Source organism: Equus asinus, chromosome 10 (genome assembly GCF_041296235.1).
Source record: "Equus asinus isolate D_3611 breed Donkey chromosome 10, EquAss-T2T_v2, whole genome shotgun sequence".
In the NCBI taxonomy this organism is placed as follows: domain Eukaryota; kingdom Metazoa; phylum Chordata; class Mammalia; order Perissodactyla; family Equidae; genus Equus; species Equus asinus.
The window spans coordinates 77,631,951-77,655,628 of record NC_091799.1 but is presented as its reverse complement, the minus strand read 5'-3'; the positions used below and the strand labels follow the sequence as shown (position 1 = coordinate 77,655,628).

Here is a 23,678-nt window from a genome sequence, read left to right as displayed (position 1 = left end):
TCCAGGAAGCCAGCCCTGGTCCTGCCCAAGACTTCAGAGATTGCCTCCAGGGTGCATGGACGAGGGAAGGAGGTGGGTGAGGGTGGCATGCTGCCTGGGAGAGCCCAGCTTCTGCTGGGGTGATCGCTGATGTCACTCAAACTTAGGACCCGCTCAGTCAAGGACAAATAAGAAAGTCTAATGAAAAGATCAAAAAGATAGAAAGTTCTTCCCTAAGCCAAATAAACTTACCATCCTTGAAGTAGGAAGCACGCTGGTGAAAATTTGTAACAAACATAAGTAGTTCAAACTTTCACAGAGCATTGTATTCGACCTCACTGGTTTGTATTGCCTAGACTAAAGAAAATAATAGATATGTTCTCACGACCAAGCCCTCCACCCCTTCTGAGTATGCACACGCATGCACACACACACTCACACACTCACACAGTGCTACGTTGTCTCTTCTCTTTAAAGAGACTTGATCTGCCATCCCCAGTAAACTTGGAAAAGCGAATTGTTTTAATCGGAAGATAAACTTTCCTAAAACTCTTTATTGTTACAAATTACACAATAAAACTGCTCGAATGGCTTTTCATCGTAAAGATAGAGTTAACAGAAGTTGGCTGAAAATGCAGTGCTTGTGACAACCCTTTGCAAGATGGTAGATGGCAAGTTCAATATAGATAGTGAAACTGCAGTAAGCTTTTTTCATCCCCATTAATACTGTCTAAATATTTAGGTACATAATGAATCATCATTTATGTACTGAATGTGTATACTCCATTTCACTAAGGAGATGTAAAAGCAAGGAACTGGTTTTATTTTCCTTCCTTAAAAACAGCACCCCTCTGCCACCACCTACCCAAACACGCACCCCCCCGGGAGCCTGGCACATTTCTTTCCATAATATCTATTAACCATACTGGCTGATGGGCTGAATTTACTTGAATTTTTCCACGATTGATGACATGGATGATAATTGGGGAAATGATTTCCTTAGCTTCTGAGAGTGTTGGGCCCCGGTCCCGAATCTATTCTCAAGAACTCTCTAATAGAAGCTCTACTATCTCACCAAAGGACTGTGGGGATCCCAGTTGGCTGAACCTCTGAGCAGGAGAGAGCACCAGGCCCCTCTTCAACAGGATGTGGGAAAGTGCCTCTCACCACAAATTGAGTTCTTGAGGCAGGAGCAGACTGCTGCAGCCTGGGCAAGGACACAGGCAGGAGGAGCTGGTGGCAGAAGTAGTGGTGGTGGCCCTGCTGGTGACAACTCCTTACATTTTTTCAGTGACCTATGAAGATGGAGATGGAACTGCAGACCACCCCAGCAGCCAGGCTTGCGTTGTGAGGTGTCATGTAGTAAGGAGAAAACACCTGGCATGAGTGGGGTCTCTCTGGGGGCTGTGTGTGTGGCTCCCCTCCATACAAGTGAACGTGGCCCATTCCCCTCCGGAGGCTGGCCTGAGTACCTTGGCGGAAAACTTTTGCAGGTGTCACTGTGTTTAGCCATTTCCTCTTGTGCTATCTCAGCATCTGCCGTTCTGGACCCTTTCCTTGTTCCTACTGTGTTCTCTCTTCTAGGGTGAATTGAAGTGTAAGAAGCAAAATAGTTCAGCAAGTGGTAGAGCTTAGATGGTGATGGCCCGACTCCCAAATGCTCTGTCACCTTGAACTCTCAAGATACATGGGTCAATTAGGCTTTTCTGTACCCTCTGTGTTTAAAAACCAGGCTTGGAAAAAACCATCATTCTACAAATTAAAACTTTCAAACCTTCTCTTCCTGCCAAATACCTCCTGCACAAATACAGTTTTGACTTTGTCATGGCCTCTGATGGCTTAAGCATAGATAAATGAGGAAGTTAAATATGACTTTCTATGCGTTTCTGAAGCTTGTTCTGCTGTAAGTTTTTGATGCTAATTCTTAATTCTTGATGCTGATGGGACGGTGACAGGATATAGAGACCGTAGAGTCGGATGTAGATAGTATAGAACAACAAACAGTCCTGAAAACCTTTATTGTTGTTATTCCATTTTGTATTGTTTTTATAGCAAATTTAGCTTACATTTGCTTAGGATATCATTCACTCAGCCTGCATTAACTAATATGCTGATTTAGAGGATAGTCTCTGAGGAATTTACATTCTGACTAATGAACTCATAGATAACTGCAAAGTGTTTTCATAGGTATCTTACAAGTGGCTTATTTGGTTCTTAAAACTCACTTTGCTAAAAACATATGAAATTTGAAATAAAAATTCTTGATGGCTGAGAAAGATACGTTTGACATGGGAAAAATAAAACAGAAATGTTCTGCTCTCTCTTTTTTCTCAGCCTCCACAGCCCCCCCAACCCACATAAACACACAGACACACATAGACACACAAGCCTGGGCAGTGAGTTCCTTCCCTGTGCTTGATGAGAAGTTAGAAACTGAAAGTGTACAGTCTACATGGCGTTGGGGGGGGGGGGAGGCCATCTGTGAGGTGTTCTAGAGACTTCCTTCCCAGCGTGTAAAAAGTTCTATGTGAAGAGAACTGCTTGGAAGAGGAAGGTTTCGACAAACTAATCAAGACAGTGGCAGCTGCTGGTCAGAGGGATGGATCCAGAATGTGATATGAGGGAAAAACTAGACATTAGAAATGGAGGGTTATGGAAGATTCTACAAACAGAGGTGAATAATGTGTTGAAACCTCACTCCACAGAATGTGACAATGATTTACCCCCAAATCCCCTCCCTCCTCTTCCTAGTCAACTTCTTCTCCTTTTGAACTTTGAAGAAAATGTGTTCAGTATTTAGTAATCAGGATTAAATAATATAATTACTTCACACCTCTTACCTCACTTTTTCTCTCTTATAGGTCACAGAAACAAGACTCTGCCATGAGCTGAGCAACTTCTCTCACCTTTGTCATCATGGGGCTCTTTACTGTGGATTGCACTTTTTCTCATTAAAATTGTGATGTTTTCAATTTCAAGCTCCCCATGGTGTAAATCCTGCTCTGAACACCCAGCACCCTCTTTTCCTATACCCCTCATCTTTCCCAGGCACTTCATGCCCTCAGCTGCTCTGGGTTTCACTTACCCATTCATTCATGCATTCCTTCATTTTCTTCTCAGAGTACTGGTGATTCTTTACTTCTGTGCCAGTTTCAGTATCTGGCACTTTGCCACTATCTACTTTAAAATCTGTGCTTTATTAAGATCACTTATTCTGGGGTACAAATAAATGACCACAATGTTTCCCCATCCCCAAATTATGTACACTCGTATATTTAGCAAAAAATTCTGGAGTTTGGTATTTTATACCTATTTACTAATTCTATAATTAGAACTAATCGCATTTTAAAACAAAATTTCACATACGATATCTCATTTCATCCTCCCAGAGCCTGGTTCATTCTTATTATTATAGAAGGGTAAACTAAGGGCAAGCACATGGTACAAAAAACTAAAGCCAGGTTTTCTGACTCTACATCCTGTGGTCACCCCAATACACCACAGGAATCATGACTTCCTTTCTTCTATAGTTAGCATTTTGAGTTTAAATTCTCAGCTCACACACAAAGCTTTTTAACCATTTCTTATTCTGATCCAAAATGTTTCCCACCAAACCCTAGTAATTTATCTTCTGTCCAAGAATCGTGAAATCATTGCAGGTGATGTGCTAACATTTGTTGTATGCGTGGCTGTGATCATAGCAGATCTGAGAAGAGCAAGGAGGTACGGCAAGACATAGGGGATGTGGGCTCTAGGCCAAAACATCCTGATTGACTTTGCAGCATCACAGGCAATCTGGAAAGAGGAAAGCACTAAGAGAAGACAAACAATTCTGCTTGCTTTGTTTTGATGTTTGCTCTGTGTGTTGGTGTAGGGGTGGAGAGTTTAGGTGGATGACTATATTAGGTCTCCTTTCCCCCAAATAGCTGCCCCCTAGAGTCAGTGACATGAGTCATCCAACTGGTGGTTCCAGGGGCTTGGGTCTCCATTCTTGTCCATCCATTGTCCTCTTGGGATAGTGTTTATTATTTGCCTGACTGCAGCTTAAACCTTATTACCAGAGGGTGGTTGAAGGGTGTGAACCAATATGACTAGGGAAAGAGGCTATGATTTGGGAAGCCCCATGGCAAAAATCAGATTGATGGCAATGCGTTCATATAAAACATCTCCTTCTGTCTGGATAAAAAGGCAAAAAAATGTGTTAACATCTGTGGTTAATTCAAAGGACAGAAATAAGAAATGAAACATACCCAAATCCTTTCCTGTTCTAGTGCTTAGTTCTTTCCTGTTCTTACTATTTCTAAATACTCAGTGGTTTTCTGAAAGAATACAAATACTACAAAAAGAATCACCTATTATTTTTAAAAAAGTTCTTCTTTTAGTTAAAAATTTTAATCACAATGAGATACCACTCATACCCATTAGGATGGCTATTATCAAAAAAATAGAAAATAACAAGTGTTGGTGAAGATGTAGAGAAATTGAACCCTTGTGCATTGCTGGTGAGAATGTAAAATGGAGCAGCCACTGTGGCGGAGAACAGTATAGCGATTCCTCAGAAAATTAAGTGTAGAATTATCGTATGATCCAGCAATTTCACTTCTGGGTATATACCCCAAAGAAGCAGGGGCTTGAACAAAGATTTGTACACTCATGTTTATAGCAGCATTATTCACAATAGCCAAGAGGTGGAAGCAACCTAAATGTCATCAGTGGAAAAATGGATAGACAAAATTGGTATAGACGTACAATGGAATATTATTCAGTCTTAAAAATAAAGTAAATTCTGACGGATGCTACAACGTGGATGAACTTGAAAGACAAGGTTGATGCAGTGAATAGTCAGTCACAGAAGGACAAATATTGTGTGATTCCACTTATCTGAGGTAGTCAGATTCATGGAGACAGAAGGCAGAATGGTGGCTGCCAAGGCTGAGGGGAGGGGCAATGAGGAGTTAGTGTGGAATGGGTACAGAGCTTCAGTTGGAAATGCAAATGTTCTGGAGATGGATGGCGGTGATGGCTGCACAACAATGTGAGTACACTTAAGGCCACAGGACAGAACAGTACACTTAAAAATGGTTAAATGGCAGATTTTATGTTATGCGTATTTTACCACAATTAAAAAGTTTTAGTAAAAATAGTTAACCAGTGTTTGGAGAATTATTAAATAAAAACTCTTTGTAAATGATAAAATGGCTTTGATATTTTCTTTCAGTCACATATTTTCTTTTTTTTTAAGCTAAGTTACAGTGATTGGAAGAAGAGAAGAAATGACTCAAAAGGGAGGAGAATGTGGCATTTCAATAAGATCAAGCTTGTATGTATACATGTTACTGTCCAGATGAAAAATGAAATTTCAACTTATCATTTTGAAATTTCAAAATACTTTTCTAAACTTCTAAAACATTTTATATGACTTACATGTAAGTCTGGCTAAAATGTAACAGGGGACGAATGTCAAATTTCTATTATGAATAAAAACAGTAAAAAACTATTGGAGAGAGAAGTACCCCTCGCTGACTAAAGTTATTTTTTGACTGATAGGGCAAATAAATGTCGTTTGGATGGTCTTCTTTGAGGTGAAGACAGAGAGAGCAGAGGGTCAGAAGCAGAGGGAAGGGTGGAATCACCCCCGGGGGATTGTTTGCAAGCTGCTCATGCCCTAAGAGCCAACCCACCTTGCTGTGCCCCTCTAGGGTTTCTTTATGGAGAATCACCAGCCCAGCCAACCAGGGGTGCAAATGGGAGAGCGTGGCATCTCTTGGTATATTTGGGTATAAAAATGATTAAAAACCATTGGGATCCTGGGGGCCGGCTCCGTGGCCGAGTGGTTAAGTTTGCGCACTCTGCTGTGGCAGCCCAGGGTTCGGATCCTGGGCGCGGACATGGCATTGCTCGTCAGGCCACGTTGAGGCGGCGTCCCACATCCCACATCTAGAAGGACGTGCAACTAAGATATACAGCTGTGTACGGGGGGGCTTGGGAAGATAAAGCAGAAAAAAAAAAAAAAAGGAAGATTGGCAATAGTTGTTAGCCCAGGTGCCAATCTTTAAAAACAAAAAAACAAAAAAACACATTGGGATCCTAGATCCTTCTTGCTCTTATCCTCACATCTTTATTGATCAACTCCTGCTAAAAGAATTGCAGAAATTTAATGCCAAGGACTGGGGTGCCTTTTGGGCTACTATGATTCAGCATGGATCAATGGCATTGGGGTGCAGATGTTGGCCGCTTGTCTTTCTAAATTTCCCCTCTATCTTCTGTACTCACTAAGTATGGAATGGTAGCCCACCCCCTAAAGATATGTCTATGTCCCAGAATCTGTGAATGTGACTTTCTTTGGAAAAAGATTTTCTGCAGATGTAATTAAAGATCATGCAATGCGTTCATCGTGGATTACCCAGGTGCCCCTAAATCCAATGACTAGTGTCCCAATAAGATACAGAAGAGGAAAAGGCGAGAGAGGAGGAGAAGGCCATGTGAAGACAGAGGCAGAGGTTGGAGTGATGCAGCCACAAGCCAAAGAATGCCTGGAGCCACCAGAAGCTGGAAGAGGCAAGAAATGGATACTCTCCTAGAGCCTTTGGAGGGAGCATGGCCTTGTCGGCGCCTTGATTTCAGAATTCTGGCCTCCAGAACTGGGAGAGAATAAACTTCTGTTTTTGTAAGCTACCTAGTTTACAGTAATTTGTTACAGCAGCCACAAAAAATGACTAAAAGGTCCAAATGCCTTTGTGCTATATTTCTATGAATGTCCAAGCATGGATGAGGTTTAGGATGAAGGGCAGAAGGTCTTGTTTCATGATTACCTTTCCTGGGTGTTTGTTACCACCCCAGAGTACGCGTCCCTGCTGGGATTGTCCCTGGCTTGAACCACAGAGTGGGGAATTAGTCACATGCAGCGGGTGAGCCTGCCAGCATTTGACCAGCTCTTGGAAGCAAAGTCAGGTACTGCGTGGCACAGACTTGGCAATATTACTAATAGGGTATATATTGAATTTATACAACTCCAGCATTTGGTGGGTTTCCTGTCCACGGAAGGAGGCTGCTTAGCAGAGGTGGGAACACAGGACGGGAAGTGAACTGTCCAAATCTCTCTGAGAAACCCCAGACCAGCTTCTGATGAGGAATACTCTTTGGCTTCTAGGACTTCCCATTGGATTCTCTTCCCTACCTAAACAATACTTGGTTTATTCCTAGTGGCTCACACAGAGGCGATTCCGACCTCTGCTTCTCATCAGTCAGCAACTACAGGAATAAATGCCTGGGACATGCTCGACCCTGGGCTTTGGTAAAAACAAAGGAGGTAAAAATGGACATTAAAAGTAGGCCAGTTTTAATTGGAAGACTTACCTTAGACTCACAGTGTCTGAGAAAGAAAAAAGACGCAAACATCAGTGAATTCAAGCTCTTCATTTTACAGGAAAAGAAAGGGGGTAAACGATCTGTTCAAAGTCACACAGCTACTTAGTAGCAGAACCAGACTGTGGGTCCCCTACTTGCTCATCCATTGGCCTTCCCGCTGTCCTGTGCTGCCTGACCTGTGTGCTCACAGCTTCTACAGCAACCTGCTCTTAAAAGCAGTCACAGCAATAGCAGATAACAGTGTGGCTTGCCTTCTGTGCTGGGAGCTCATAACAAACCATGAGGAGGTTCTTGTTCTCTCCATTTTACAGATCAAGAAACCAAGGCATGGAGCAGTTCAGTAATTCACTCAAGGCCCACAGCTGGTGAATGGCAGAGCCCCCATTCCAACTCTGATCTTGAGTCTGGAGCCACAGTCTTCACCACAATCCCTGGGTTCATCGCTTAAACCTTACCAAGGAGCCACGTCCTCTCCCCACATTCTTGTTCTTAGAAACGTTCTCCCAGAGGCAGCCCTTGCTAACACCTTAGACAAATGAAAGATCCTGTCTACGTCCCCTGACCTCTCCCTCTTGTTAACATGGGATACCAATGGTGGAAAACATGATTTTTATAGCACAATAAAGCTAGAAAAAGCTTCAAAGAAATCGCCTGCCCTCAGCCTTTGGACCACTAGGTGGCAGTGTGACTACTCGATGAGGCCGCCATAACTTTCAAGGGTGTAGAATTTCCCCAGAAACCAGCTTTACTGAGCTCCGAATCCAGGGAAGGGGCCTCTGGATCTGGGCAGGAGCTGGGGAGCATTTGGATCCCACTAATAGTTAAACAAATGGATGGAAATGACAGGCAGCATGAATTCGAGCCTTTAAAATAATTCCCCGAAAGAAATGGAATCCTTCCAGACTTTTCTTTTTGAAACAGATGGCTAACTTTTCCAGGGTGTCTCTCGAATACTCTGCAATTCCTTTGATATTCATGATCACCTTTAATGGAGCATTTTTAAAGCTGTGGTTTTATTGGAAAGAACAACCTCGTCCTCCTCCCCCTCACCTATCATTTCTCATTAATTTCTCGAGGTGTTAGAATATTTGAAGTTTGTGCCTCGCCTTGTGTATATGCACACATTTTGATCTTCATAAAACCTCTCCTGACAGTCTCTCAGCATGGACAGAAAAGCACAGCCATAATTTTGTGTTATATGCATAAACCCATCTATTTTCCTACACAGAATAATCTCCATCTAATGCCAAAATATTTAAAGTGGCAACATTAAGGATCTATTATTACATATTAGTACACAATAAGTATATATAATTTTATACTCACAACAGCCCTATGAGGTAAGTTCTATTATTAACCTCATTTTTTCAGAGGAGGAGACTGAGGTACAGAGAGGTTAAGTGACTCTCACAAAGTCACACAGCTGGTAGGAGGCTGATTAAGAGGCTCATGCTCTACTTTTAATTACCTTACCGTAAGTTTAGTTAAAAGGGGGAAACAAAAGGCCTTGTGAATCCTTCAAAAGAGGCAGCAATTCATACAAGAAGGTGAAAGGCTCCAAGCAAACTTTGGAGTTTCTGTTGCTCTGAAAGATTTCCCCGAGGATTTGTAGCCCTGTCATCATTTGTTCTAGTTTGCCAGGATTCCTTCTGAGAAAGCAGGGTTGATGGCAGCATTGCCCCCTTTCCCTAGTCTGTGTAGAAATTTCACAGGAATCCCCACTCCCTGCCAGATCTTAAGGTTTGGGGGAAATTGCAATTTGCTCCTCCTCATCAAAAGGGTGGACGCACACTTGTCAGGACCCAGGGTGAAATAAATCGTCTGTGCCCAATAGGACCATGTTTCTGGTTTCCTTGCAAGACTTCAGTTAATACCAGTGGCCCCAGAAGCTGGAACAGGAAGGCGTGAGAGGCCCTAGGCAGTTACGAAACAGCCAGTGACAGACACATTTTTATCTGCTTCTGGCTGCAGCGAGGCTCAGTTCTAGTGTCTGATGTCCATCACTTCTGCTATTCTTCAGCAGAACCTGCCTCTCCTTCAGTCATTCCAGGGAGCACAGTGTGTGCTGCTAGAATTTGGAGCTGACACCTTTTCCTGCTGTAAAAAATTGCACATTTATTTGAAAGAGGAAACCTGGGCATAGCTGTTACCTGACTCCTGCAGAATGAGGTGGAAGCATGGCCTCATTTAGCGGATCTTCCTGGAGCCACAGGCTGGGCCGCCCTCACTTGTGGCTGCTGTGTCTGCTCGGCATGCAGAACCCAAGAATTGTGGCACTTTCTGATGCCTGGCAGGGGGATGTCCCGGGGAATGGTTGAGTGGGTCACCCGTCCTTTCCCTGAGCAGGCTGACTTAGACAAGCAAAGTTCTATTATGGCCTCAGGATATTGAGTAAGAAGGAGGAGAAAGAGGGGAACTAAAAAGCGTCTGCTCAGCCTGGACACTTCTGCGGACATTCCCATCAAGCACGTGATATTTAAAGAGGCAAAACCCAAAGAAAGAAGCTTCTTCTGCCTCTACTGTGGTGTTCAAGGGAGGAACCTGAGGCCTTTGTTCTGTAATCTGCTTGCACACCCGGGACTGTCCGCCTGCAGTGGAGGTCAAGGGGGGGGCTGTTAATTAGGGAAGTCCATTCTAAGGTGGGATATTTGGGACCTAATTGCATCTGTGGCTGGAGTTGAAGTGGGGTGCTTGACTATATGAACTGAAGCAGGGTGCCCATGGTGGAAAGCCCAGTGGATTCACTCTTGTCTGCTCTTGGTAAGACTTTTCTTCAAATTCTGGAGAAAATGGAGTATTCAAATGATAATCCATGTTAAGAGACTACCATTGATACTAAGTGGGATTTTAACAAATTGTGGTTGTTAAATTAACCTTCCCTACCCTCCTTTCATTCATTCATTCATTCACTCATTGGTCACAAACATCGAGCACCTGCCGTATGGGTAAGCACTGTGCCGAGACCAGAAATGTGATCACCTTTCCCCTCCCTGCTGGCTGGAATGTTGCGTGAGCTTGCGCCATTCTGGTTCATTGATCGCCAAGGCTATTAACACTCCAGGGATGGCGGAACCGGAAGATGGAAGGAGCCTGGGCCCTGGCACCAGGGGCCAACTCTACCATCCCTGGATTTTGCTGGATGATCATTGGGGAAGGAACGGGAGAAGGAGAAGAAATGCTAACTTTTAAAGTTAGTCTTATGTTTCTTCTCTCTCCACCAACCTTCCTCTGATGCCAAAAAACAAGACAAAATCTGCCAAGACCCAGAATGTGCTCTGTCTTCCTGGAATGCACCTCACCTCTTCCCTTCTCCTCTACTTGGTTAACTCCTGCTCATGCCCTAGAGCCAGGGGAGCTGTCGTTGGCTTCTAAACTCAGGCCCCGAAGGCTGGGGAAAGCATCCTTCCTCTGGCTCCTATACTATCGTTTAGTTATTGAGACAAGTCTGTTTCCCACTAGACCCTGCGCTCTTTAAGGGTGGGGATATTTGTCTTTGATTCCTAGCTCCTAGCACGGTGCCTGGCACACATAGGACACTTTATAGACATAGGCCAACGACTTAATTCATTAGTGACCGAGGGCAGCTGCCTGGTTTGTGGGGCAGTTGCCTTTTTCACCCATTTATCCCAGGAAAACGTGAGTCCAGCAGTTTATCTCTGAGGGGTGGAAATAAATCTTGCTTTCCAAGATGGGGGAGAAGAAATATACACATTTGGTAAAGGGTGAAAGATTTGTACGCTCTGAAGAGAAATATGAGTGTTGAAATATACACATTTAGAAAGATTATATTAAAAAAATGGAATGTTTTGTTTGATTTGGATAGTTGCTTTGCTTGCTTACAGTGTCTGAAAAGGTTTTAAGATTTAATAAAACAAGTAAAAAGCCATGAGGTAAGTTTAGTTACATGATAGTATGTTCCAGAAACCAATGAAAGTGGAGATACTTGACCTGAATCTATCCTATCTTGAGCTGATCTTGTTATTACATAATAAGAAACACTCATTTTTTTCTATTTTTATAAAGTCTTTCCTCATAAAAAAATATATGCAGTAATCCATTATTATTTGATAACAATAACATAATAATAATGATAAAAATTCCATTTGGTTCTCCTCATACCCCTCTCTGTTATGTGACTTATAATTAATGAATGCAAAAATAAAAGCATTGTTTTTGGTGTAAACCTATTTTACCATATACTCTAGATATCTGCAACCTATTGTCTGAACTGACAAATTAGTGTAAGACTTAAGACACTGTGTAGCAATCGTATTTTCTCTCTTCATTTAGAGGGAAGAATACAAAATATAAGGGGCATGTTTTTCTTCACATATAATCCTTCTTGAAATGGTGTTAACAGAGGCGGAGTTGGAAAGAATTGCTCACATTATGTTTTTAAAGGAAATCAATAATATAATAGTATTTGGTTATTATTTGAATATCTACTTTTCATTATTTTTTAGCTACTCACTAAAGCTTTTCCTAAATAAGAAGGAAAGCAGAGCAATTACACAAAATCATTCAAAGTTTTCTTAAATCAAATATTAGATCTTATGTTACATCTGCTACAGAATCATAGCTAACACCTTGACACTTCTGGATATTTTATGAAATGTTAAGGGCTCTCCCCTTCTCCCAGCAGGAGTAATTCTAAGCAAATGATGAAGGTTTCAATGAATAGCTCATTCTTTGTGGAATTGAATACGAGGCTTTTTCTTCCCCCATCCTGTGCAGCTCTATTGTGCAACACAAGGAAATAAAATACTATAGAAGGGAAATTAGTGAGTTGCGGCTAGGGTGTAGTGAGGATGGAGGAAGCCAGCTTACTCAACTCATTGCTACCGGTATCAATGCCTATTTAGGATATCAGAATTCCTGTCTTTATAATCCAGGCAAATTCTTCTACTATCCCTAGCTCATCCCATGCTCCCCTCTACCCCAGGTGGAGAAATCTCGCCCTACTTCTACCTGGTTGGTATAATCACCACCTTGAGGTGTTGGCCTGTTTGTATCTACGGCCTGTCAATATGCTTGCTTGGCTGGTCTCTGAATTAAAATATTGTTCTTATTATTGCTCTTGCACTTTAGCAATTATAGCATTTCCCCTCAATTAAAAAAATGATAAAAATGAATAGAGTTCATAAAGGAGTGAATGACACAAAGCCAATGGCCAATCTAGCCACCTTTCAAGGACAGGAGATCTGGTTCTGGTGGCTATGCCAGCTTTGCTGTCCAGAGCCTCCAGTGACTTATTCAGTAAACAAATTGTGAATGTGTTTGGGAGTGAAAATGATTTGGCCTCGAGTTGGGCTTTAGCACATTCCCGATGGCTTTCTTTCTGACGAGGATCTGGGTGTAGTGTGAAGACAGATGGGGGTGGGCCTCCACCTTCTGCTTGCTCAGCACGGGAGAGCATTTGGCAGGAGAGCCCAAGCTTCGCCACTGCTCCAGACTAATGAGCAGCAGATGAAGCGCAAATGAATCCACACCCTTCAGAAAGCTCGCCTCTGCCCTACTGACATATGTCTGGTTGTCAAGAGCGTTGTCTTAAAGCCAATCATATCCCATCACAGGTCACCAAAGCTGTGTATTCCTAGAGCGAGCTCATTGTCCACTCTCAGGAGCCACCCTATGCCCAGACACACTGGTAATTAGGATGAGAATGGATCACATAGGAGAAAAGCCAAGAAACAGGTTCTGCTTATTTTCTTTGAGTTAACAGCTACTTCCCCTTCCTCTCAGAAGTCCTGCACAGGAATCAGAGAAACATCACAACCTGCAAGGTGAGGGACTGGCTCCAGTTTAATGTGTGAAAAAAGGTGGTTTTTCTCTACTTCCCTCTACCTTATCTGCCTCTGACCCCAACCTCCTTCCTCTAACCTGCTCTTTCTTCTTGCTTCTCAGGAAAGCAGAAAAGTTTCAAAGCAGAAAACATCAAAGATTTTTTCCAACTCTCGGCTTCTGAGATTTTAAAAATGCATTTAAATATAGGAAAAGGTACAAGGGACTCGAATGACTTCCAGGAGTCTTGCTACATGGGGTGCTGTTAGTGGACAAAACCTTTTGCAGATGCCACCAACCTTTGCGAAGTGGGCGTGCAAGACCCAGCCCACTTCCCCACTTCTCCTTCTTGAGTCTCTCCTTTCCTGAGTTTTTGGCATACAGAAGAGTGGTCACTCATGATTCTTCACTGTGTATAGCTAGCGATAAAATATCTTTGAGCATGTACCCCTGACATGTGGATATTTATCAGTGAACCCGATCTGTATACACATATATATTACTTTGTGAATATACTTTATCCACTACAAAATGTAAACAAAAATAGAAAAGATGTCATTTAAAAAATATAGCATTTCTAACAATTTCTCTTCACGCTTAACAAACTGTCTTGAACTCTCCTTGTGAGGTAGTCACTCCACTTCGGACACTACTGGTGAAAAGAGTGGAGAGAGAAAGTCATGCACTAGAAGTAGGTGAAAGCCATAGGAACGTCGACAAAACCACAGTGTTCCCTACCAGATGGTTCCACCCATTCAATTAGATTAACAAATTCCTTTCTTCAGCGTGCAAGTGCAGCCAAGCCCTCTGTCTGATCCAGCCTGTCTCATCACACTGCTCTGCCCAGCGGCATCTCCTCTCCTGGGTCCACGTGCTCAGTTCTGAGGCTTTCACTGTTGCTCTCCTGACCAGGAAAGCACCCAAGAGACATTTTCACCTAAATGTCCAACAGGCACCACAATCACCTATTCACATGAGCTGAGAATCAGCTTCAGACTCCCTTCTCTGACTCCCATGTTCACATCTCATCTGCAAGTCCTGTTGCATCTAACTCCCAAGTGTTTGAATCCAGGCTTGCCCTCCTTCCCCCGTGCACTGCCTTCATCACTTCCTGCCTCTTTAACTGCAGTGGCTTCTTATGGGATTGTTCTGCCTCTAATCCTTTCTTCTCAGGGCTGTTAAGCATGACCTTCCTATGATCAACTGGATCATGTTTGCTTGCAGCCTTTCAGTACTCTCCAACCCTTCAGAAAAAAACTTGGCGTATGAGGCTTTCCTTCATCAGTCCTTGACACGTCTCTAGTTGCATGTGGCATGGCTTCTACTTCTCTTATTTCCATACCTCCTCCCCCTTCTTCCCCTGGTTAACCCAACCTTCTTCTTCAAACTCCACTCAGAGTTCGCTTCCTACACCAAAGCTTTCTCTGACCCTCCCTCTGAGCTTCTCAGAGTACTTATTGCTAACGTACTCTTGGATACGATCCGTGTCATGTTTCTACCAGAACATGCCAGGGCTAGGATCCAATTCTTAATTTATCTGTGCGTCTTTAGAATAGTAGTCCTCAAACTTTAGTGATCAGAAGAATAACTGGAGATGCTTTTAAAAGTGCGATTCCAGGCTGAGGAGGTTTAGGGTGGAGCCCAGAAATCCGTGCTTGTAACCAGCTCCCTCTCCCAAGTGACTCTCGTCTAATTCATCCTTAGAAGTTAGCATAGTAACAGGGCTAAAGCCTTCAAGAAATAGCGATGAAAGAAGGGATTCTCTTCTTCTCTATCTCATCTTTCCATGTCTGATAAGCCAGTGCACTGATATGAGCTGAGGCAGACCATGTTGACTATGCTTTTGGAAGTGGGAGTTTTGGTGGACTACACCTGGGTGTAGAGATATACCTCACAGTATGAATTTGGCCCACCAATCTGCTTTTGTTGCCTGTGTATGAGTGTGTGGGTGTGTACCTACACATACACAAATTCATATACATCATATTCATTACTGACAATTAAAAATAGTTTTGAAAAACATAAAATGGTAGGGAATTCCTCTAGATTAAAAGATACCAAAGAGACATAATAAAATGCAATATGTAAATCTTGATGGGATCCTGGTTTGAAAAAAAATTATGCAATAATTTTGGGACATTTGGAGGAATTTTAATATGAGCAATTAAACAAAAAAGAAATTGTTATTTTTATTAGTGTGATAATGGTATTATGGTGAAAATGGAGTATGCCCTTATCTTAGGAGATACACGCTTAAATTTTTAGGGATGAATTGTCATGATTTGCACAACTTACCTTCAAATGGTTCAGGAAATCATTTATACATGCACATGTAATGTGGCAAAACATTAACAAGAGGGTGAATCAAAATGAAGGAAATGCAGGTGTTTGCTGTACTATTGTTTAAGCTTTTCTGAAGACTTTAAACTTTAAATATATTAAAAAATGGGGAAATGTAAAAACTAGAGTGATCTCACATAACCTTTCAGATTTGTGGTTTTCCTTGAAAAGTCTGATTCCCCAATGCAACAACTAGCAGGAGCTTCGCAGAGCCTCCATAGTTGGCTATAACTCCTTCACTCATGGAAGTCAGGTGACTTCCATGCCAGGCCCTGGGAGGCATTTGATTTGCAACCCACGAGATGGAAGTTAAGAGCTCTTGAAATTCTCCTCCTGGCTTCTCTTCACGGGATTGTTTCTCTTGAATCCAATAAGACTGACCTAAAGTGACTTCTGTTGGGGAAGGCCTTTCACCTTGAGAAGGCCAAGCAGGAAACATGGAACAGAAGGCTCCTAGCCATGGAGGCTGTGTCTGTTCTGGACACACCCACAAAGCCTAGTGCGGCTCTCCCGGAGCAATGACCAACCAGATCGGGACATGAGGTGAGAGATCCAATCAGCAGCAATAGGTAACCCTTAATGGAGCAATCATTATCTCCATCTTCTGGGGTCCTGGCCATACAAATCAGGGTGAGCCTGAACTGACCTTCGTTGGTAGGTAAAGAAGTAACCCCATCTATCTAGTTGGCAGATAAAGAAGAATTACAGTGAAATCACGATAGTGACTATCTTTGGGAAGCAATGGTGGGAAACGGGCCTAAGGAGGAATGATGACTGATTTCAACTTTATATATACTGTTTATTCTTTTCACGTTAGAAAAGACTTCAAACAATACAGCAAAATTCTCAGTGATAGATCTATCAGTATTTTTTATAAATTTCTTTGTGCTTTCTTCTATTTTTAAAATTTCTCAAAAATAAACCAACCAACCAACAAGTCAGACATTGCTTCTCCCTCACACAGGACAGAAAGTATTCCATCCTGCAAGTATTCCATACCACGAACACGCACTCTGGAAATATCACCTACACTACTGTGCTGTTGGTCTCTTTCCAGAACTAAAGGAAGAGGAAGCAGAATCATAAGGCTTTAGTTTTCCTGAACACAAAGAACCACAGATTTTAATTTTAAATCACCAGGGTCAACATTTTTTGATACCATATTTCCCCTTAATTCCCCAGCAGCTAAAGGAAAATGCTAGCAAAGGAAAAACAAGATAAAAATGTATGAGATCTTTTTTGTATATGATATAATTTCCCTTCTTTTTTTTTCTGACTCTGTGAGCTAATAAAGTGAGATCCCTCATGTATGATGTAATCTCCCCTCTTTTTTGATTCTGGAAGCTAATAAAATTTAAAGTTACAATTATAGTACTACACTTGATGACTCCTCTGGGATTTTTAGCTAAATATAGCCTTTCCTCACTATAAAATGGGATTGGTTCTTTTTCTCCATTCTTATCCTCAACAATGCATGAAAACAGAACAAGAGAGTAAAGGGGCTTTGTCTAATGGTGGCGTCACGTAAAGGGTCTCATCTCTCTGTGGGACAAGGTGTGGCTGCTACAAAAGGACCGGGGTCAGTCCTAATTGAATGTCCCACCTCATGGGCCAGGATGGGGCTGGGGCTAATGGAAAGAATCTGGGACTTGGGATCCCTGGAATGGGGAGCCGAATCTTTTCAAGGACAGAGGCCGATACTTTCTTTCTAAAGGAAAGACTTAAAACACGAGTAGGACTATGAGCCTTGTTGGGATGGGACTGAGTTTATACCATCCTGCAGGTTGAGAAATGGAGATAACTGGCTGTCTGCACATAATGCTAACCTAATTTGCCCACAGGCCCAGTCTCTGCAGTGTGAAGGGAGTGGCTGTAAAAGGGGAAAGCCCAAGGAGAAATCAGTCATTGCCCAGAACCAAAAAAAGGACGGCAGAAACTAAGGACTCTCCTGAGTTATATCAGTTTACAGGCAATCAAAGCAGAATTAGTCAGAACTACTAAACTCTTTTAAGTTTGACCCAGAGGGGTGAGTTTGAGGTACATCCTTGGATATTGAGTTTCGATATTTCTTTCTTTTTTCTTTCTTTCTTTCTTTTTTTTTTTTTCTCCTGAGGAAGATTCACCTGAGCTAGGATCCATCGCCAGTCTTCCTCATTTTGATTGTGAGCTGCCACCACAGCATGGCCACTGACAGATGAGTGATATGGGTCCATGCCCAGGAACCAAACCCAGGCTGCCAAAGCAGAGCGTGCCAAACTTAACCACTAGGCAACCAGGGCTGGCCCTTCAGTTTCCATATTTATGGTTGCCAAAACTTAGAGATATAATTTGGCCTGCTCTATAAAATTAAAATTTTAACTACTTTTTATTGGAGGATTAACATAATCCAGGCAAGGTGCATAAAACTTTCAATATATTATTTAATTTTCTCTTCACAATATCACCAAGATGATTATTGTGCCCATTTTATAGATAAGGACATTCAGGTTTATAATGGTAAAGTGGTGATGAGGTCCTTAAACTCAAGTCTGTAAGATGGCCCAAATCCACTCTCTTAAATACACCCAGTGGCTCTCAAACCTGGCTTCACAGTAGAATAATCTGGGGTCCTTTTAACAAATGCTGATGTCCAGGCCTGTGTGGTGTAATTAAATCACAGTATTTGGGTAAGGTGCCTAGGCATCTGTTTGCTTCAAAGCTACCAAATGATTCTAATGGTCAATCAGGGTCAAGAATCTCTGAATTACCTTGTACTGCTTCCAATAAAATCAAAATTGTCCCATAGTGTGGCAGGCGAAATAATGGCCCCCCTAAAGATGTTTACCTTCTAATCCCTGGAACCATAAATATGTTACCTTACATGGCGAAGGGTAATTTGCAGGAAAGTGATTAGGTCAAGAATCTTGAGATGGGGAGATTATCCTGGATTATCCAGGTGGGCCCACTGTAGTATAGGGGTCTTATGCAAGGAAGAGGAAGGCAGCAATGTCAGTGTCAGAATGATGCAGCCTGAGAAAGACTCCATGAACCATTGCTAGCTTTGAAGATGGAAAGACGCCATGAGCCAAGAAGCTGGAAGAGGCCTCTGGAAGCTGGAAGAGGCAAGGAAATGCATTCTCCCCTAGAGTCTCAGAAGGAAGATGGCCCTGTCTACACCTTGATTTTGGTTCAGTGAGACTCATTTTAGACTTTTGACCTATGAAACTGTAAGATAACAAATTTGCGTTGTTTTAAGCCACCAAATCTGGCCTTTCGCTTATACTGTAAGTGGTGTAATTCTATGTCAGATAATTTTACATATGCTTGATGGCTATCTATGCAACTGTCCATCCACCTGCCTGCCCATCCACTCACCCGTTTATCTGTCTATTCAGTAGGTACCCACGGGTTTAGTAGGTGTGAAGCAGGGACTGCCATCTCCATTTCACTGATGAGTAAACACAGTCACAGAGAAATTAACAACTGAGGCAGGATGTGGCTCCCAGTCTTTGGGTCCCTAAGTGTACTGCTCTTTCTTTAGCCTGTTACGTCTGGAGTTTCTAATTATTAGAATCCCAGGCCCTGTGGGTAGGGCTTCAGATATTGCCACAGCTGACCAATAGAGGAAATATTTTGGTGCATGTAGAATTCTGTAGCATTATTCAAGTCATCAAGTTAGTGAAGTGAGTCTGCCCTCATAGCTGTATGGCTGGTCCTGGGGCAGTCCAGCCTATATCAGTGTTTGGAGTCTTCTCCAGCTCTACAGCATGGAAGATCTAGCAATGGTTAGGCCATATTTAGACTTTGCTGAGAGTTGTGGCTATAGCAACATAGCACCCGAGGTCTGAGATTGGGCTATAACAGATTTCAAAATTTTTAAAAACTGTAGACTTTCTTCCAAATTAAATCTGTGTTAAAAATAGAAAAAAATTAAAGTCACTCTAGTAGAGGCAGGGATGGGTATGTCAGAACCTCCTATTTCCCATACCCCAACCTACTGATGCATCTCCTTGGAATTTGGAGGACTTCTCAGAACATTTGAAATTACTGGGCTATAGAATTAATAAGGAGTAAGATGATTGATGCCCCAGGCTAGCCGTAATGAAAATGGAGCGTAAACTTGTACAAATATCTTGCCATTTTAAAACGAATACATGCAAATTTTACATCATGATATTGACTGATACTGATTAGGAAAAGGAGGAAGTTAAAGATGATGAAGAGTAATAGCTTTTAATGAAGAAATTATTTACTGGAGGAGGCAATGTGATGGAAAAGAAAAAAGTGCTTAGCTCAGAGCCAAACAACTTTAGCTGCCAGCCCCAACTGATGTTGCTTTCTGATTGCTGTGTTATCTTGACAAGTCCCTTCATCACTTGAGCCTGAAGTTCAAGGATTAAATTAGATGATATAGGCAAAATCCCTGGCACAGTGCTTGGCACATGGCAAGTATGGAATAAATATTGGGTCAATCTTTTCATTTGAATGGACTGAGTGCCTTTCAGGCTACAAGGCATTATGTCAGGCACTATGGTCAAAGATGAGTAAGGCAAAACCTCTGCTCTCAAGAAACTAAAGGCTATTTAGAAAAACGAACTACATATTTCTGGAAAATTCATAACACAATGACTATTACACGGCAGTACATTTCAAGCGCCAAATAAGCAGTCCAGACATGAGAAATTATCATGCAGTGGAGTGATCCTGAAATGCTTCTTGAAGCATGGGTAGGATTTGGTGGGATGAGAGATCAGGAGAACCATGTAAACAATGGGAGAAAGAGTGCTAATAAGGACACGCTCAGAGGCAACATAATTCTCGAAATTCTTACATGACTGGAAGGTGAATGGCGGTACAGATAAGTATTTCTCTTTCACAGAGTGGGGAACTGAGACACAGAAGTCTAGATTCTCACAGAGTCAGCAATTCCGAGCTATGCCCTCTCCAGCTGGGTTTCAGTCATTAGACCACTTTGCCATCAGCCTTGTTTGTGATGCCTTTAGAGGAATGTCTAGGTAAGGTTGGGTCACCCAAGCAATAATATAGTTTTACATAGGTGATGGGACTTGAAAAGTGATTGTAGGCAAGATGCAAGACAGAAGAGAAGCTACAGGGGCACAGAGAAGTATATCATCAAACTGTTTGGCCTAGCTCTGAGCTGTTGGGAAACAGATCAGTATAGAGCAAGTAGGAGAGGTAAACTTTCTCCCAGCCAAAGAGAAGATCAGTTGAAAGTGGGAGGTGAAAGATAGCTATTTGATAACTTACACACACACACATACACACATTTGACCCAGTGCCTTTCAGCAGTCAGTTTTTATTAAAATGAACATTGCATTCTTGTATAAAAAGGATTTAATATAAACTTTCCTGATATCATTAGCCCATATTACCTAAAAATATAAGTTATATATGAAGCTAAAAACACTAATTAAGCCACTGGGAAGATGAATCAGGGCTGTTTGGACAGAAGTCTGCTCATTTTCTGCAATGACCCACAGATGACACACAACAGGTCTCAGAAATGGTGTCTGTGTGTTCTGAACACATAGCCAACCTCGGCCAACAGACCCAACCATCTTCTCTAACTAAAACTGAATCCTTATTTAAAACCATTGTAAGTGCAACTTTGTAGAGTAAATACTTTATGAAACAAAACAATTTGTATGCAACTGAAAGAGCTAACAAATATCTGACTGGGCAAATGAATGGTTTAGTTTATGAGAAGAGAGTAAAGTCAGACTTAGATGCAGCCTCCAAGGAGCTATGAGTGATTAGTTGACTGGATGAAGAACCGCAGTCAGCATTTTCACTGACGTCTTCTGGCCAAGCTTAGAAACAGGCGTCCATTTGCTTTTGCCCTTCTTCAGTTAATCATTGTCTTATACATGTACTCACTATATTCTAGAGCAGTGGTTCTCAAACTCTTTGGTTTCAGGACCACTTTGTATGCTTAAAAATTATTAGAGGACCCCAAAGAGCTTTTGTGTAATGTGGGCAATAACTGAGAAAATTTTCATTTATTTATTAGTTTATTTAAAATAACAATGATAAATCATTACATTTTTAACATGGAAAACACCTTTATGAAAAATATGTTTTCCAAAACAAAACATTTAGTGAGAAGCATAGCACTGTTTTACATTTTTGCAATGTCTTTAATGTATGGTGTAATAGAAAACAGCTGTGTTCTCATGTTTGGTCTGCATTCAATCTGTTGTGACATATTTTTTTGGTTGAAGTATATGAAGATATGGTCTCATACAGATACATAGTTGGAAAAGGGAAGAATACCTTAATAGCCTTTTCAGATAGTTATGGAGTCTCTGGAAAATTCCACTGAACATACATAAGAGAATGAAAAAGGCAAATAACACCTTAATATTATTATGTAGATAGTTTTGACCTTGTGGATTCCTTGAAAGGGAGTTGGTGATTCACATGTGTCTTTAGACTACACTTTGAGAACCACTGCTCTAGTCTTTCTCTAGCTTATATGGGCCAGATGTATTTCCAGGGGACATGGGGTTTCCTGTTATCTGTGGATGATTCTTCAAGTAAACTAACTGCGGGCTCCAAATGTATGATATCTAGTCTCATTTCTATGTCTTCTGATAGAATCTTCCACCTAGTTCCATAATAATGGCCCCATCACCACAGCACACATATGTGAGATAGCCTGATTTTTCATGGAACTATGAGAAATTTGAGAAAAGTCACCCATCGAGATTGTTTTAATTGTATTTGTATCTTTCTTATTAATATTATTGATACTTAAAAGACTTAACTCCAGGTAAGGAGACACATGTGTTAATCTTAGCTAATTTATAGATGTAAAAGTATTTATTGATTATCTCCTACAGGGCCGTGTCCTAGGTAACGGGATTATAAGACTGAATCAAACAGTCTTACTGTGCCAAGAAGCTCAGAGTCCCTGAAATCTGAAGAGGTAATTACAAAACCACACAGTTCATAAACGCAAACTCAATAATCAACTTAAAAAGAAGAAAAGAGGCCACTTGGCTTGTCGAGCAATGGAATTGCCTTCCTGTTCATATTATAACTAGGAATGGAGACAAGAAATGATGACTGTCAGAAAGCCTGAAATGAAGAGGGAATTATGGCTAACACCCCAAGGAACAGCTTTTCCTTTCACAGTCAGTGCAGGATCTTAAAAATATTTTTCTTGAGAAATGAACAAAGGTGACATTTTTACCCTTTGGGCTTAGAAGTGGGTCAGTGTACATTTTGAAAATAAATAACTCCTGGCTGATCTGATGCAGATGTCACCCATAGCTGTCCAAGCAGGGGCAGAGGAGGTGTCAACAATTTGCCACAGATTTACATGTAGCATTTTGGCAGAATTCATGAAATGTAGACTACATGTTTGTAGAATCATTTGTTTCTCTTTCTGCTGCTTAAATCTTTACTGTTTTTTCCTTTTTTTTTGTCATCTTATGATTCCAGATAACTGAGGATCTGTATAGGAGCTGCCATATTTATGCTACAAACACTTATTAAACATTTTTGTGCACTTACTGGGCAGGAGGTGTTACATTGAGTGAATAAATGATGAATGAAACCTTAACTTATGATAGCTACTTATTTATAAGAACGTCTAGCTAATATATCTTCAGCTGCTGTGAATTATATCAAACACATATATTTCTCAACAAAACTGTTGATAAACTTCTAGAGAAGTACTGTCTGATAGGACTTTTTGTAATGTACCAATATTCTATATCTGTGTTCTCCAATACAGTAGCCATTAACCATATTCCACTATTGAGCACATGACATGTGCCTCAGGAACTGAATTTTAAATTTTATTTAATTAAAACTTAAATAGCCACATGAGGCTAGTGGCTACAGTACTGGTCAGCACAGTTCTAGACAACCGGAACCATACAATATACCTTTGTTTTCTAAACTTCTCAGCAACATGAATTCTAGGAATGTAACAGGATTTTCAAAGATACTTTTATATTAAATTATATAACTCGTGTTGTTATTAAGACCCAAAGCTGGATTAATGAAAAGATTAACTCTCTACTTACTCTGCTCTGAAGTTAAGAATAAATTTGAAAATAATCACTAGAAGATTTATGGCACTAGATCTCTAATTTAAAGTGACCAATATGTCTTGGAAAATCTGCTGGACATTCTGGACTATCATAGACTAAAGAACGCTGAAGCCTTTTGATATTATAATAATCTATGAATTGAAAAAT

The 23,678-nt window shown here is 41.3% G+C and overlaps 1 protein-coding gene across 4 annotated transcripts in view; it reads right to left on the bottom strand.

Annotated features, from left to right (window-relative positions):
* FYB1 (FYN binding protein 1) overlaps window positions 1-23,678 on the bottom strand; it is a 156,602-nt gene that overhangs the window by 96,554 nt on the left and 36,370 nt on the right. Inside the window, exon 1 of one of the 4 annotated variants that reach the window (XM_044779387.2) lies at window positions 9,498-9,691. The exons of the other annotated variants lie outside the window; for them this stretch is intronic. The gene's annotated coding sequence lies outside the window, so the exon portion shown is untranslated. Of the gene's footprint in view, window positions 1-9,497; window positions 9,692-23,678 lie in introns of those variants that run through there. 4 annotated transcript variants of the gene reach the window in all.